General features: G+C 44.0%; 1 long non-coding RNA gene across 1 annotated transcript; it reads left to right on the plus strand.

The window, feature by feature from the left end:
• Nucleotides 1–383: 383 nt before the first annotated feature.
• LOC115325878 lies at nt 384–4,829 on the plus strand. Its single transcript, XR_005714685.1, has 5 exons — nt 384–457; nt 3,729–3,818; nt 3,892–4,101; nt 4,182–4,341; nt 4,627–4,829. It is a non-coding gene; the product is annotated as an uncharacterized LOC115325878 (long non-coding RNA).
• The last annotated feature ends 11,660 nt before the right edge of the window (nt 4,830–16,489 follow it).

The following is a 16,489-nucleotide window of genomic DNA, read 5'->3' on the forward strand; positions in this document are numbered from 1 at the left end:
TCTTCGAATAAGCTTTCGGGATCAAATATGGAAAAAAAGAAACCACTGCAAAGCCAAAATGCTGCTAAAAAGGTTAAAACAGTTTAAACCGCCGACCAGCGCGCGCCAAGTTCATACAGCGATTGCGTGATGTCGTCGCAATGCGGCTTTTGCTTTAGAGCTTGACCCACATGCCAAAACCGCCAAAACGTTCAAGACATATTTAAAACAAAACCACAGAAATGGAGTCGGACATAAAATCAACATAAAATCCCAAGTGGATTATAGTATTTAAAGATTTTGCTGTAGAATACACTATGCCGCCGAAGCAACGGCCGAATCCGCTTTCTGCACACTGGCCGCAATGGCCGCACTACAAGTCGCGCGCCGCCGACGCCGCCACAAAAGGAAAGGGAGGCGGGAAGTTATTTGCGCGGGAAAGAAGCTGGGCACCTTTTCGAGGAGATGTGCGAATTAGGTAAGTAACTTTTAATTACTATTCAATGTGCATTTGCAGCGTAGAATGAGGAAACTATTAGCGAGTTCGTTTCACACGCACTGGCACCGTTCGAGTTCTCTCCCAGAATGCATCGCACTCGCAGAGTGTTGCACGGAAAACTGGACTCAAACGAACTCGCTAAATGCACCGAGTGCAGAAGACTGATGCTGCCGCCATCTATGTGGTAGAAAAGGTACCGACTTCAAACCGAAACTAGCGCCTTTCTGTTCCGAGTGATGCGTGGGAATGCGAGAATGCAGTCGCTACGGTGCTACCAACATTTATCTACAAACGTTGGCAACTGCAACCTGTAGTTTATAGTTGCGATGTCTTCAAGCAGCTCGGCTGCCGTAGAGAGAGTTACAGACGGCGTAAATTTCCGCAACCAGCTGTCCACAAAGCAACTGGTTGCGATCTTTCAATCCTTATAACCGTTTACACTGAAGAAAACTGATGATGCTGTCCGAGCAGAAGCTTGATCCGTTTGAGCATGGTATTATGCGTGAACGACTGAAAGGGTACGGCTTAAAACTAGCCTGTTGGAATATCCAGCAAAACTGGGACTTTCGATTTGGATCGTCATTGTGGATTAGATATTAGCCTTGGTGAAGGCGTCGAGAACGAGAGCTTTCTCGAACAAAATACGACGGGGCAAGTTAGCTGCGTAGGTAAATGTTAAACATGATGATGTTGCCCAATCCTCGGGTAAAGTCACCATCTTTAGCTTTCTCTGCTGCTTATTGGGCAGTCAGAGGTTTCTGCCGGGGGAGTTTTATCGAATAATGTTAAATTTTTCACCCGCACACCGGGTGGTGATAGACATCTCGGGGGCCGCTGTTGCGTTTGTTCTGAGCATTTCTTTACACACTGGTATATTTCAGCGTTTGTACGGCAACAGAGCGATTTAAAACCTGCAAATAAATCACGGGTTGTCGATTGCTTCCTTCGTGAAATAGCAGACGCTCACAATTCAAGCTCGCGTTTGATTTCGTTGCCCGCGGGACGCGATTTCTATCAGAAAATCTACTTTTTTTCCTTTCGGTTCCGCGACACATCGTAGCAGACGAACCCTCGTCGTCTGCTCCCGCTCCTCGCCGGCCCCGCCGGAGCGAGGCATGACGGGATTGCATTTTGGCGCACTCCTGATTTTCTCGGTGCAGCGAGTGCATGCACGCGTGGGGTGTCAGCGCTGAAACGAACTCGGAGAGTGCAACCGCTCGTGGAGCGCCGGCCGAAACGAACCCGTTCCACGCTGCGAGTGGGCACGCGTGGGCACGAGTGCCGTGAAACGAACTCGCTATATGTCTCCTAGTGAAGCGTCGGCACAGGTCTGAGGGTAGCCAGGAGTATCTGCTCAAGGCCATATGCGAAATTTAGAGCGCCATCTAGTAGCGCCCCGAGAACTACGTCCGCCATCTTGTTAGTGGCGAGAAAACGAAACCTGTGACCTGACCGGCAAAGACCCCATGTAAACAAGCGACCGCGCTTCGTGCGAGAGATGCCATGCCAACGCGTTTTTGCGTTCCGCTGCGGATGCTGCGATAAACCTTCGATTCGAGCGTGACGTGAACGCAAACGTGAACAGGGCTCACAGTTTTTTTTCATTATTTTTATCTGTTACTTGAGACGCAGCTTTTGACAAAAACAATCGGTGACAACGCAAAGAAACGTGCGGAAGTTATCGCGCGGCGTGAAGCCATTTGCAACTATTGAACTGGGCTCTAATCTTTTGACGAAGTTGTACTAAATTCGTTTATGACCTTCTTTTTTCTTTTATGTGCGTTTTAGTATCGGCCTGCCTTTTTCTTGATGCGCAAACAGCTCAGTGCATGCGGACGAGACCAAGGCTGTTAAGCGAGGCAAAACGATGGCAGTTTTAATAATCTAGGCAACCAACCGTAATTGAAGATGCGTATGGTTTACAGTGGTATGGTTAGGTTCATCGCAGTAGCTAAAACTTCGATGTCGGCGGTGGCAAAAATATTGACGTTGCGGACGTCGAATAAAGCAACGCGGGCGGTGCCAACTTTATTTTAAAACGTCCTTTTTTGTGTTTTTCTTTTTGTCGCAGCTGGGGTAGAAATTTCGTTTCTGTGCAAAGAAGCTCGGGGGTAGTTTTGAGAAAGTCACTGCAGTTATTCTGTCAGGGTTCAACAGATATTCATTAATAGCGCAATATCCGTCAACTGGGCTTCAGGTCAATGCTATCCGAAACCAATTTTAGCCCTTTCCAACGGTTGAAAAATATTGCCCAGGGCACAGTTTCTTTTAGAAGAACAAAAAGTATTCCATCGAAAAACCCTCCGCCAGTAGGAACTAAAAAAAAAAAACTAATTTTGAGTCATTATATTTGCGTAGAGCAGTATACGACTTCAAGCGTATTCGCATGGAACAAATAATTAAAAGTGTTCTCAAAGATGAAAGGCATAACGGTCTAGTCCTTTCGGAGGCTTGTGCACACGTTGGCGACAACAAGCTTCCACAGCGAAGGCGTAGGACTTGGTCCGCTGCTTCGACAAGGTTGTCGCCAGCGTGCACAGGCCTCCGAGAGTTTTGTCAGGCAGTTGCGGTAGGTTGTTTAAACTGTCCGTCCACATAATATGGTCAGAAGGCGAAAAGCAGTTGCTGCGCTATCGCACATTGCCCGTACGGCTGGTACGGCTGTCTCCGATGCCTCCACCGCGCTTCGGCACCGATATAGTACCGACAACGCTTGCCAACATTAAAATGGCGACGATCTCAGTGTTGTCAGACCACAAAGCAATTTCGCATAAGGTCTATTGTGTTTAGTGAAATGTCTTCTTTGTTAGCATAATGGCGGCTTCCGACAGTGCTGCAGGTCGCCTCTTTCGCCGAAATCTTGCCCGACGTGTCAGTGACAGTGTTGCGCTAATTGAGACCTATTCACACTCATCGGAACAAGCAAGCTCTAGCGATTCTAGTGAAAACCACTGTGATGCTGTCTATGAAAAACTAGTAGCATAGGAAAAGAAATAACACCTTTGTGCTTAGAAGTACCTTTATAAACCTCGGGAATAAAAAACAAATACTGGGTAAATTACTTGCTATGTGTTTGTTCACATGAGTGCTCTTCCTGTGCAGTGTCCAAAACACACAAAATAGTTCCTGACTGGAACAATAGCAAATAGAATAAGTGCTCACGACCTCTAACGGTTTTAAGACTGTTCGGTCCTGGGGTCACTTATTTGTCATTGATTTGTTTTCAGTGAAACTGTGTATTTTTGTGCAGCATTTAAGCAATCCAGTACAACCTCCAGCTCTACACCTCCTTGCCGTAAGGTTGCCAGTAAAACTGTATAAAAGGAACCTGAGCCTGAAGGTATGAAACCTTTCGGATTGCCTTTGATAGTTGGTTTTAACAATTTTATACAATGCTCCTGTTGATGGTTCAGGTTTCAGGCGGCACACCTTGGAAATTCTACACATGATCCGGCTGAGGCTTGATAACCTGAATGCCCTGATGGGCACTGTGTTAGAAGCTGTGAACAAGCACAAGGAGGACGACGACAACTTCCCCGTTCAGGAGCCAACTGCAAGCTACAACACCTTCATGGAATCTGAGTGCCAACTACAGGCTAGCGAAGCCATGAGAAAAAAAGCTGGTAAGTGGAATTATGGAGCATTTGGCTAGATGCCATGGAAGTGCCTGGTATTTATATAAACCTGTTTTTCTGTGACACAGGTAAATTGGTTCGTGGGACTCGGAGGGAAGACTGTAGGGGCCACTACTCGTCGACTGCTGGAAGCTCTAATGACCCAAAACGTTGTGGTGAATTTCAGCTGGAAAGGGCAAAAGGGCAAGGCGAAATTCCAACAACTGCAGTGTGTTGAGCTCATTTACCGTAAGTACACAACACATTATGGCAATGCTTTATTGAAGGAATGGTGTTTGGAAGTAGTGTTTTTTTCCCCTAAATAACCAATAAATATCTAATATATGCTCTGAAAGCGCTCAACAGTTTCACAGTGTGATCAGTTGGCTGGCTATAATAATGAAAGTATTTCTGATAATACTCAATCGCCTCAAGGAAGGGACGAGCATACTCATGCCATTGCTGCGATTTCGCCCTATAGCTAGCACTCTGGGTTTTGGGTGACTAGTAATAGCAAACCTTACAACTTTTCAGAGGCTGTAAAAAGAAACCCCTGTATCACAACGACACGTCACGACATTGAAGAGGTAATCAAGACGTGGCTACGACACGCGGCGGAGAAGCTCAGGAAGCTTGAGGAATCTGGTCTTGGCAACATCCCCTAACTTTTTATGAGCATCTATATCCATGTATAGTGTGCATCTTCTTTAATTCATGCTTATTTTTTTCTTTTCAAGCCCATCTTCAGGTAATACTTGTTTGACCCGCAGCCACAATTACACCACAAAACAAGTTTTGTTAGTTTGTCATTATCATTTCTAGTTATTTTATTGTTCAAATTCTAGTATCTTTATCTAATATTTTTTTCTCATTATTTATAATGAATTCCTCTTGTCTGCAGCTAAATGAGAACTTGTTAGACCAGCAGCTACAATTGCACAACACGAGAAGTGATTATCATTTCGTTATTTTATTTTTCAATTTTAGTACCCTCGTCTTGTTTGATTTTTATAGTTTCCAGTCATTTTGCTTAGGAGCCCTGACAAGCCCAAATTCATACTTTCTTTGTCTAAATAAAAAAAAAAATAGAAAAAAAAAATCTCGAAAGAAGCATTCTAGCACGCTAACAGACCCTTTAAAAATCCCAGTTCTCGTTTCCCGTCTGGGCTCCTCCTTTCGTTTATCTAGGGACGTCGCAGGAAGCCTTGTCGCTGTCATTCCTCAAGGATTTCCCATGACGTCCCTCCATAACCGAAAGGAGGAGCCCAGATGGGAAACGAGGACCGGGATTTTCAAAGGGTCCGCTAGCATGCTAGGAATTCTGTTTTGAGAGGAAATTATCTTCTTAGGTATTTTTTTTTAAACAAAAAGTTTGGCCTTTAATTGATCCAGAGTACTGTTCTTGCTTGTTCTATTCAATAAATATTTTGGCTGGTATTTTCTGCCTACTCTTCTGTTAAAATAATTATAATTTTTTGTGTGTGTTGGTTTCATGGTTCTGAAGGAGCCTGCGCAGCATCCATCGCAAGCCAGGTCAGCATTTGCATGGGTGACCCCAAAAAAGGCCAGTCAGCTATCAAGCATCGCCTAATGGTACTTTTGAGACATGGTGCCCTGACCACATGCAGCAAACATTAAAAAGAATAAGCACCCCAGGTGAATGAAATCAGCTGTATGTTCTCAGCAGTCGTGTCAAAATTTGTCACTATATTTTTCATTGTGACTAATTCCGTAAAATTAATTAAGTCAGCTCTTTAAATATTGGTTTAAGAGCTGAACTGTGATTAGCAATGTTGTAGAGCATCAGGAGAAAGCTACAATTATACTGTTTAAAACAAGGTGTGGTTTCTATAGTCCTGTTTACAAAAAAAAATACCTCAGGAATTTTAAAACGCCCTTTGACCACCCACCTTGCAATAGCGGTCAGTGTGCCTTGGTTCATGGGTGTTTTTTCTTGCCTTTCAAAGAGGACTAGTCAGAGCACACACTATTGTAAAAATCATAATCGATCATTTCTTATAACATTCTAGAACTTCAAATACCACTTGAGCTCCTAGACCAATAAATAGAAAGTTGATCAATTAATTTTACCAATGAAATAAATAGGGACATTTTCTGAAGATGTCTGCGTCATCATATAGTTGCTTTTATCCGTCTAATGTTTCATTATTTCATGAAATTCGCTGCATGTTATCTGAGGCACCCTGTATATATACAGGGTGTTTCACGAAAGGTGGACAAATTCGATATTGTGAAAACTACGCGTCGCAACAAAAGAAGACATTATTTTCGTCCTGGGCCAGGGGCCTATTTAAGAAAATTATTAGAGTCGGGGATAATTAGATTGCTAATTTTTTTGCGTAATGAACTTTTTAAGATTGGGCATGGTTTCAATTAAACAATTGCTCAGCATCATTGAAAAACACTAAATCGACAAATTCAGAACGATAGAATGCACGCGCAGCATTTTACGGCTTTCTGAAAAACAGCACAAATTGAACAAGCTTTTAAGTTCCGGTTTGCTATCAGAGCGCTTCTCGGCCCCGACGGCACCGCGCCCCGTAGAGTAATAGTGCAACCAGCTTCTGCTGCGTCGTGCAATGACAGCGCAGCAAAGGTTGGTTGCACTATTTCTACACGGGGCGCGGTGCCGTCGGGGCCGAGATGCGCTCTGATAGCAAACCGAAACTTAAAAGCCCGTCGAATTTGTGCCGTTTTTCAGAAAGCCGTAAAATGCTGCGCGTGCATTCTATCGTTTTGCAATTTGTCGATTTAGTGTTTTTCTATGATGCTGAGCAATTTTTTCATTGAAACCATGCCCAATATTAAAGAGTTAATTATGCAAAAAAATTAGCAGTCTAATTATCCCGGACTCTAATAATTTTCCTAAATAGGCCCCTGGCCCAGGACGAAAATGACACAAGTCTTTTTTTGTTGCGACGCTTAGTTTTTGCAATATCGAATTTGTCCACCTTTCGTGGAACACCCTGTATATTTCTGAACTTCATTAATGATCAAACGCTTCCTTGACGATATGCACTGACTGAACCAGTAGGGTGCCTTTATCCCAGAAAGGTCCCCATGCAGTCCTTAGGGCTGGCAACTCAGGATGTTCTCAGGACATAATGGCTCTGGACAAAAAGATCATTTGAGGATCATTCGAGACTCTTTCAGGATGTCCTCGGGACTACCCATCATCCTGGACTCGACATCCACAGTACATCCTCAGGATGCCATTGCGTTGACTGGGACCCTTCCAACTGCTGTGACGCGTCACCCCAGTTACGCCACTATACTCTCGGATAGCTATCTCAGAAGAAGTGAACAGTGTGCGTGCACTGCTTTGATGGATGCTCAAGCGCACGTGCGCTCGTAGCTTTAACTGCAGATCCGCAGACCGTTGTTCGCAAGTATCATGTGATAAATGTGGCTTAGACTAACTGCAGTGTAGTGTGCCCGCGTAACGAGGGTATTAATCGCGGTCGGGCGGAGTTACACGGCGGCTGCAACTGTCATTGAGCTGCTAACGATAATTGAGTTCAACGGAGCTGGCCTACAGCGCGAAACATATGTACGACGAAACCTTCCGATCCGACGTGCGGACTGCCTGAATGACCTTGGAGGGCGAGGGTTTTCGTAGCATCGGAGAGCGTTGAAAACACTCGCCTCCGACCGTCGTATTGCCTGGTCGGACGTCGGATCGGACGGTTTCGTCGTACATGTGTTTCGCGCTGTAGCTATATTTCACGGGACGCGTTTTTTGCACGTCGTATGAGCGCAGTCAAGTGTTAGCCGGGATCGCGTCGCCACCTACATGTCCCCTACCCCCTCGTTTTCCCCATTTTATTTTTTCCTGTTTTTATTTCGCAGTGACTATTTCGACGTCCACAGTTTACAGATCTCAAACATTATTTCAAAGTCCGTATTGTCACTTTCGTAAAATGTCAAAATAGTGTCTTTATTATTTCAACGTCGAGCGGGTTAACGACGGAACGATCGGGATGTTATGCCAAAAGGTTGTGAATGCAAACATTGCCTCCTTGATGTTTCTTGACCGATGCGAATGAACAAAGGTTCTGGCGCGGTTGTGCGAGATATATGCATTTTCCGATCAACTGTGAATTTTATGACACGACATTCGGGTCCTTTGTTGATATAAAACTCGTGAAATAAATCATGAAAAGCAACTGTGCCGCATTCTGTAATTTAAGGAACAACCAGGCAAACGTTACGCGCGACCTGATAATTGATGTACTCTGAGAAGTTTTTTTTGCAATCCACAAAAAGTCATAAACACTGCAGTCGATTGCAAATTTGTTTTCGGAGAAGGAGTGTTAAACCAAGACGCCGCCTGCAAGCAAAAGATTTGTATGACTGCCACTTCCGATCACTTTCCAGTCCGAACTTCGAAGTTCTAAGTATCTAAGTTAACGTCGCCCCAGCCCGAACTCCGAAGTTCTAAGTTTGAGATGTCAATATAAGGAAAAACAAATATTTTGACGAGCGACGTCAATGAGTGAAACGCCGAAAAGAGAAACGAACAAGATAAAAAAAAAAAAAAAGATAGAGAAAAAAAAGAGGAATTTTGGACCGGGGGGGGGGGGGGGGGGGTGGAGAGCAGCTGATCACGTGATCCTTTTTGTCACGTGCAAAAAAGGTTTTCCTTACTTCACCATATGATGTACCACAGGAAAGGCGACAAGCGCGAGCTCCTTGCTCTATGGCACAGTCTCGGCGGCACAAGCTCTCGTGCGTTACGGCCAACGCTATGATCTCGCATTTCTAGGCTTCGCTGCGGTACAACGAAAGGTGAAACGGAGTACTAGGCGTCCGCGAGAAAACAGAACCCTGTTTTTCGCATTGCAAAAATAAACTATACTTCGTCTCACGTTAGTATGGACTATTGTTAGCCTGCGTGCTAAAAGCGCGAGATAGTTGCTTCGAATGAAGCCTCGGCAGCTGCACGAGCGCTCGTGCAGCGAGTGCTCTAGTCAAGGCAGTCACGGCTAGCCGCTCGCGCTAGCACAGCATTCGCGGTTAGTCCATGCTAAGATGAGACGAAGTATTAGCGGCGAGATGTTTGGGTGGCGCCCTGAAATGGTTACCTCTCGTGATGTCATTACCGGCCCTGTGAACAACAAGTTTGATGGTGCTTGAAATTAGCATGGTGGAAGCTGGAAATTATTGCGCTTTTAAACCAATACCGCCAACACCGTCAAAATCAAAGTTCTTACATCACTCTTATATCCGTCGATGAGGAATCATTTGCTGACGTCAAAGTCAGCATTCGACCAATCGTAGAGGCCCGACCACCGCGACGCTTTCGATCGGTCACGTCGCCAATAGACATCGCTGAGAGCTCAAACTCCGCCAGAACGTAGCCCCAGCCGTTCGAGACAGATGCCAAAGTTTCAGCACGAACCATCATCTTATTCAAAAGCTATAAATGATTTTCTGAAATTCGTAATGGGAAAACGGGGCCCATTTTCGCCCGTTTTCGGTTTCCGGAGTCATATAGAGCTCGATCGGCCGCCTTTTTTCCATTCAAATTTGCAGAAAATCGCTTATAACTTCTGAATGAGATAACGGTTTGTGCTGAAACTTTGGCATATTGCTCGAACGGCTGGGGCTGCGTTGTCACGGAGTTCATTAAGCTCTCCGCGATGTCTAGTTTATGTTTGCGATGCGAAAAACAAACGGGATCCGGTTTTTTCGCGGACGCCCGGTATAACAGATTGGGGCTCGCCCCCAAAGAGCTAGAGCTAGAGCCGACCGCCGCATCGCCGCCCATGGCCAGCGCTAGCGAAGCACTATATACTATTGCGGAAGATTGGGGGACATATCTAGAAAGTATCGTAGCAGCAAATCTTGTCGGAAGGGGTATAATTCGGGGCCAGAGCTGCAGCTAGAACGATCATGGCACGTCGCGGAAGATGCTCGGCGAGGGCGGTCATTGCAATGTTGGTGCCGATAAGATGAAACGTTTCGATTATCATTTCTTTACTCTAAAAAAAAAAAAAGAACAAGTTCATTTTATTGTGTTTTAAGCATTTATAATAAATGATAAGTGTGCATATAATTGATTCGCATCGCTCTTAAAAAAAACAAAAAAACAAAAAAAAAAAAAAACAGATAATGTGACATCAGTTTTGGTTTCGTTTCGGTTTCAGCTGTGTGCCTTGACGCGTATGTCAACTGGGGTTGTTAGGAATATGTAACGTGTAACACCGGAGAACTTAGTTGAGCTCAATGACAGTTGGGAGATGTCAACCATCGTTAGCTTAATGACAGCTGAGAGCGCTAGTGCAACCAGGGCATATGTTTACCATTTTGTTAAAACACCTGAGACCGGGTGAAAAAATCTTCAAGCAACTAAAAGTAGAAGAGGCAAGGAAAGAAGGGGATCCGTACTAAATGGTCTCGGAGAAAATGGTCCCGGACAAAATGGTCCCAGTCAAATTGGCAACTGCCCTAACGCTCCCAAGCGCAAACCCGGACAAGATGGTCCCAGGCAAATTTTGAAGCATAGTTTTCTTGCTCTTCAAGGGTTAGCCGTTTGCCTGTGCATGCTGCAAATTGGACATGGAGAAAAACAAAAAAACAAAAAACAACAACAAAGTTTTGACGAAGATTTAAGTTATAAAACGCTAACAATTTTAAAGTTTACATATTCGATTCAAAACACATTGCATGCCAGTAGCTGATTTAAGAAAAAGAAGGAAAAGTGAACTATAGAAATAATATACACGTACATTTATCAAATAATGTGCCTATATTATTTTACATATTTAGCAAAAGAAGAATTAAAAACGTTGTTTGATAACTCGCCATCACACAAGAAATTGACGTTCGTGTTTATACAGCGTAAGGGCCTGCCTTTGAGGAGCGGCGACATTGGTCTACGCTGTAGATGAGCAATTTTGACAGTGCAGCACCACTGCTAGCCTGGGTTTTTTAAAGTGCATCACTCAGTAGAGATACACGACCGCACGCGCGCCATCAAAGATATGTAGTATGTGCATGATGCTAATGTCCGATTCATCATGTGCATGCGTTTGCTTGCCGGAAACTCCAGCAAACAATAGAGGGCGCGCTGCTGAGGCAAAATGGCGGACGAAAGGAGGAAGTTTTCGTTGTTCAGCACGCGGACCACCAGAAATTCCTGCACTGCAGCGTAAAATCAGTGTTACATTTGAAAGTAAAGCGATTTTTCGACGATAGAAACCTTTTTCTATAGTCAGTGCGTAGGAATGAGACGTCGGAAGCATAAAAATAATTACTGGAAACGATGTTTGTTTCTATGCTGCATACGAGAACCAAGCAGCGATAGCAGACGACAGAGTCGAAATGACCTCCTCTCCCGAGCTTCTCGGCGCTGCCCCTACGCGGCGTCGATTTCGCTGGAGTCGCGAATACTAGGTTTTACATAAAGCCACAGTGCAGCCTACGCTACGAGCTGATAGGACCGATCAAGCAGTGCTGAAAACAAAACGCACTAATTGTGTTCGTCGACTTTTTTTGTGCACCGAAAAAAGCTCACCGCAAAACCGGCGGAGAAAAGCTCACCGATTTTTTTTAATGTGGGGACTATTGGATCATGCGTAACTTATATCAATTTATTATTATTAAAAGTCGTCAGCTTTGAAAAAAAAAGAAAATGTTCTTTTTGTATTATTTGTTAAGCTTATTGGCTATATTGCTCCCAAATTAATTATTGCGGGCGAGTGTTTTTGATACTTTACTCTCTAGGCAACAAAAGCCTAACTGAAAAATTTACGAACTTGAAGAACAAAAAAGTGTTCGAAAATTTAATAATGTGTGCCTAAAACCTAAAAAGCAAAACTGTAAATGCGAAACATTCTGAAGTGCATGCACAACAACGCGGTGCCTGAAATTCTCTTTGAAGCATTTGTCAACCTTTGAAAACAGGAAAACAATCAGTGGGATATCGAGGCTCCTCTTCCACGAACATGCACTTTTCTTGCCGTTCGGCTGGTGTTTCCACACGTTGCCTTTGTGCGATAGTGCCCTTCTACGGCAAGCCACCCAAGTCCTTCAGGGCTGCACACTGTCACCGTTGTTACCCGTAATCTATATAAGAACTAGTCTTCTGTAAGGTAGGGAATTGGGCGAGTTGGTAAACAGTTTACATGATGAGAACCGCTGAAACGAAGAAGACGAAGTGAGGACAACAAATACGACTGGACGACGCTGTTCTCGCAACTAAAGTTTTATTAGTGAAATAACAAAGGAAACAGCGTAGCCGACACCTATTACATCAACAAACACCTACTCATCTATCAGGCACCACACAATCTTTCGAGCTGAAACGGTTCACCACACCGCTATTCATATTAGCTCGCAAAAAAACAAGCTCTTTAACGGACAAAGGTACCGATGGCGCACTGTCAAGCTGTCAATAAATTGTTGTCCTTTTTATAGGGCATCCAGACGAAGGAGAAATCCGCTTCTTTCCTTCGCGGAGCGCGCATCACGTGAGACATACGTCATTCCTTTTTGACGCCTCGCGCCGCCGTTCTCCTCCGCGGCGGAGGCGCGGAGGCTTCGTGCTGTCAGCACGAAAGCTCCGCAGGTGCACGCGGCGGAGCCGGGGACGGAATTTCCCGGGTTGTCGACGTCAAGACATCCGTCCGCGGAGTTCTCCTTCGTGTGGATACCCCTTTACGGGTATCCGATATTCTGATTTTATACTGCAGCGTCATTAATATACGAAAGGGGTGATTACTAATGTCAGGGGAATTAGTAAATATGCTCAATGAACTTAAAGAATATTACAAAAAAGAGGGGAATTAATTTTAAAGAAGTGACGAACTCTAGCTAATTGTGTTAAATTGCCACGCACGATGCAGAATCCGCTAAGCTAAGAAAGAACAAATTGGCGAGCTTTTCTCCGCATCCGCACAAAGGCCGGTGAGCTTTTCTCCCCACCTGCCGGTTTTGTGGTGAGCTTTTCTCCGCCGCCCGAGTCAAACAGGGCTACCGATGGAGCGCTGACACACGTGCCTTCAACGTACTTCGTTATGAAAAACGCTTCGGATATCTCCCTTGTAGTTTTGTTTCGGTTTCTGGTCAAAATAATTGTCTTATCAAACTTCTAAACACACCAACATGAGCTTCGTTTACTACCAGATTTCCTGGTGGTAATGATCTTGCATGTAATATCGTGTCCTGCGAGAACGCTTCCTTCCCATGGTGACCCTGACCATAGCAGACTGACTTTATCGTCCTGAAGGCGACAGTGGTGTGGCGAGACCAGGCGCCTACTTAGTCTGTTTCGCCGTACTTTTCAGTGGGTGGAAAAAGGTAGCTGTTGTGTACTTTCACACATGTGGGCCCATGGGAGCAAAAGTCTCGGCAAAAACAAAACAAATAAATCATTGTTTAAAACACGAGACTGTGGTGAGGGAAAAAATAGAAAAGCTGTAAGTCGAAGAAAAAAGGTACAGCAGAAATCTCAAGCGCAGCTAAATCGTTTATTATATCGGGGGTACATAAGGAGTGAGTCCTTATGTACCCCCGATAGCTACCAACACCTACTCTTCCGGAGATGCACTTCGTTCACAGTCCTTGATAGATATGGATCACCCACCTAATGACCTCTTAGAAGTGTCCTAATTCTCGATGGAATCATCACCAACTTCTCTTCCAGAAACATACTTTGAAACATAATAAGCCTTCGAGCCCTTCTTTCACATTGCAACAAATAAATAAATAAAAAAGACTTAAAAAATTATCTGGTCACTTTGCTCACAATGCAAGTAAAAAAAAAAAAAAAACTTAAAAAGACCCGAAGCTTAGGAGATACAATTTTATATATTTTTTATTCTTATTGTTGCTCTTACGACCGTCTTGATATCATTAGGATCTGTGTAAAACTGTAGTTTTTGACCAACCTGCCGTACAATTTTTTTAGTATCCAAAATGTTTGGATATTTCCGTGTTTTAAAGCGTTTATTTTTACCACAGCCTCCTATATACTATGTTTTTACATTTAAATATTTTATGTTCTGCTAATCTAACGTTTACAAGCCAGCGGTATTCCATAAACGACCCTTTCTTGCAACGGAACTGACAGGTACCGATGTGCCTCGTGACACTTTTTGACCGGACCGAAACGAAGTCAGACGATTTAGTTTATAATCCGACCTAAAAACATATATTCCAAACTTTTTGGCGCAAGCATTTAAATATTGAGATTTGATGAAAAAAACAGTCACTTCACCTTTTTATTTATCTACTTTATGTTCATCTGCAAAACGAAGTTCTAGTTGTCTTTTTATGAAATCTTCATACCCAGTACTCTATAATCTATGTCATTTTTTATATAAAGATTAATCCAACGAGTATATAAATTCTGCGTGGTTTTCATCAATAAAGACTTGACCACTCCAGCTTTTACAGATTAAGTGGTCAAATCATTGCTTAAGCTCGTCGCAGTGGCTAAAACTTCGATATCGGCGGCGTAAAAAAAAGTCACTGTGGACGTCGAGTGGAGCAACACCGGCGATGCCAGTTTTATTTCAAGGTCACCTTTTTTATTTTGTCGACTCTCAGGTTAAACAATTTTTTTAGTGCAAAGGAACTCGGGGGGGGGGGGGGGGGGGGGGTTGAGAAATCATTGCAGTCATTCTGCCAATGTTGAAGAAATCTTCATTAACCGGCGCGACATCCGTCAGCTGTGCTCGAGGGCGATGCTATCTGACACCAATTAGTTCTTTGCAACGCCAGAAAAATATTGCTTAGGGTAGTTTGTATAACAAGAACTGAACTTTCCACCAATTGAAAGTGTCGCCAGTAACTGCTAGAAGAAATCAAGTAACCTGGAGTCGAATGTATTGGCGTGGAGCAGTCTACCGCTAAATAGTATGACATCATGATCAGGGGCGGATTTACAGGGGGGGTCCGGATGTCTTGACCCCCCTCTTGATTTCTGCCTGCGTAAAAATTTAGGACGTGGAAACGGCGGAGCGGGGGGGGGGGGGGGGGGGGGGGGGCGTCCTAAACGTGTGGTACGCTGACCAACACCTGACCCCCCCTCTGGAAATTCCTGCATCTGCCCCTGAGATTCTTCTCGTCATAAAAAGAATTGAAAGTGCCCTAAAGCTGAAAGGCATGCCAGCCTAGGCCTTCGTCCACGTTAGCGCTACCAAGATGAACACGCACAACTCAGCGACCTCTAAGTAGTTTCGCATATCGTTTATTCTTTTTGTGGTTGGTATTTACCGCTACATACTCCATTCAAAAAGGTAAATATGTGGTTAGCGTATTCAGCCTTAGGAAGTAGCATCTGTTAGTTCCACAAGCTGGGTGCATCACATACAGAAAAAAGAGTTTATGCATATTGTTTATTAGACGATACATAAACACGAATGGTTTTGAACTTGGTCATACAAATTGTGGGGGAAAACATCTACATATCTATACTGACAGTGTCAGTTGGCTGCAATAGAACAGTTTTATCAAGGCTATAATATATTGGGATAGTCTATCTGGGAAGCACTTCAACTTTCTTGCTCCATACACTTTCTCAAAAAGCAAGAGGGTAATAATTTTGCATGTGTATACAGGTCTCACGATCAATAAAAAACAAAAAAACAAAACCACTAATCTGTCCAAGATGTGTCTGCAGAAAAAAAAAAAGAGCTCAAGACTAGTTTTGTAAAACTGAGAATGTCACCAAGCCAAATAAAATCGGTACTTGATAAAATCCCGACACAATGAGTATGTACATGAGGTTGCAGTACATAACACCTCATAAAATCGATAAAAATATACTATAAATAATAACTTAATATATTCATGCACTAGACTAAAACAATATGGACACTTGTAGAAAAGAGAAGGGGGGGGGGTGCAAAAATTCAACCGTTGTAATCCGACCCCTGTTAAGACAGTTATCAAGGTTGTAATATCTTGGGATAGTCTTTCTGGGAAGCATATCCCATGGCAATGCAATGAGCATTTTTCTGAACTTTCTTGCCCCATACACTTTCTCAAAAGAAAGAGGGTAATAATTTTGCAGGTGTCTACAGGTCTCACGAGAAATAAATAAAAACATAAAAAAAAGAACAAAAAAACACTAATCTGTCCACGCTTCGAGAATGTGCTTCCGTTCGGGCTCGAAATCGCTTCCGCCCGACGTGCACGAGATAACCGGGGCGGCGCAAGGTGCCGTTATGACTGCCATCGTGATGGGTGACGGAGCTCGCGCATATGCTACAGATAACATTTCGCAGCACCTTGCGCCAGTCCCTGCTATCTCGTGGGTGTCGAACGGAAGCGAGCGAAAAAACATGACCGCGAACAAGAAAGGAAGCGCATGCACAAAGCGCGAGTCTTGAGAGCGGCAACGCGCCGTGAAAAGGCGTAGCCAGTC

Source organism: Ixodes scapularis, unplaced genomic scaffold (genome assembly GCF_016920785.2).
Source record: "Ixodes scapularis isolate PalLabHiFi unplaced genomic scaffold, ASM1692078v2 PGA_scaffold3__209_contigs__length_174095766, whole genome shotgun sequence".
Classification (NCBI taxonomy): domain Eukaryota; kingdom Metazoa; phylum Arthropoda; class Arachnida; order Ixodida; family Ixodidae; genus Ixodes; species Ixodes scapularis.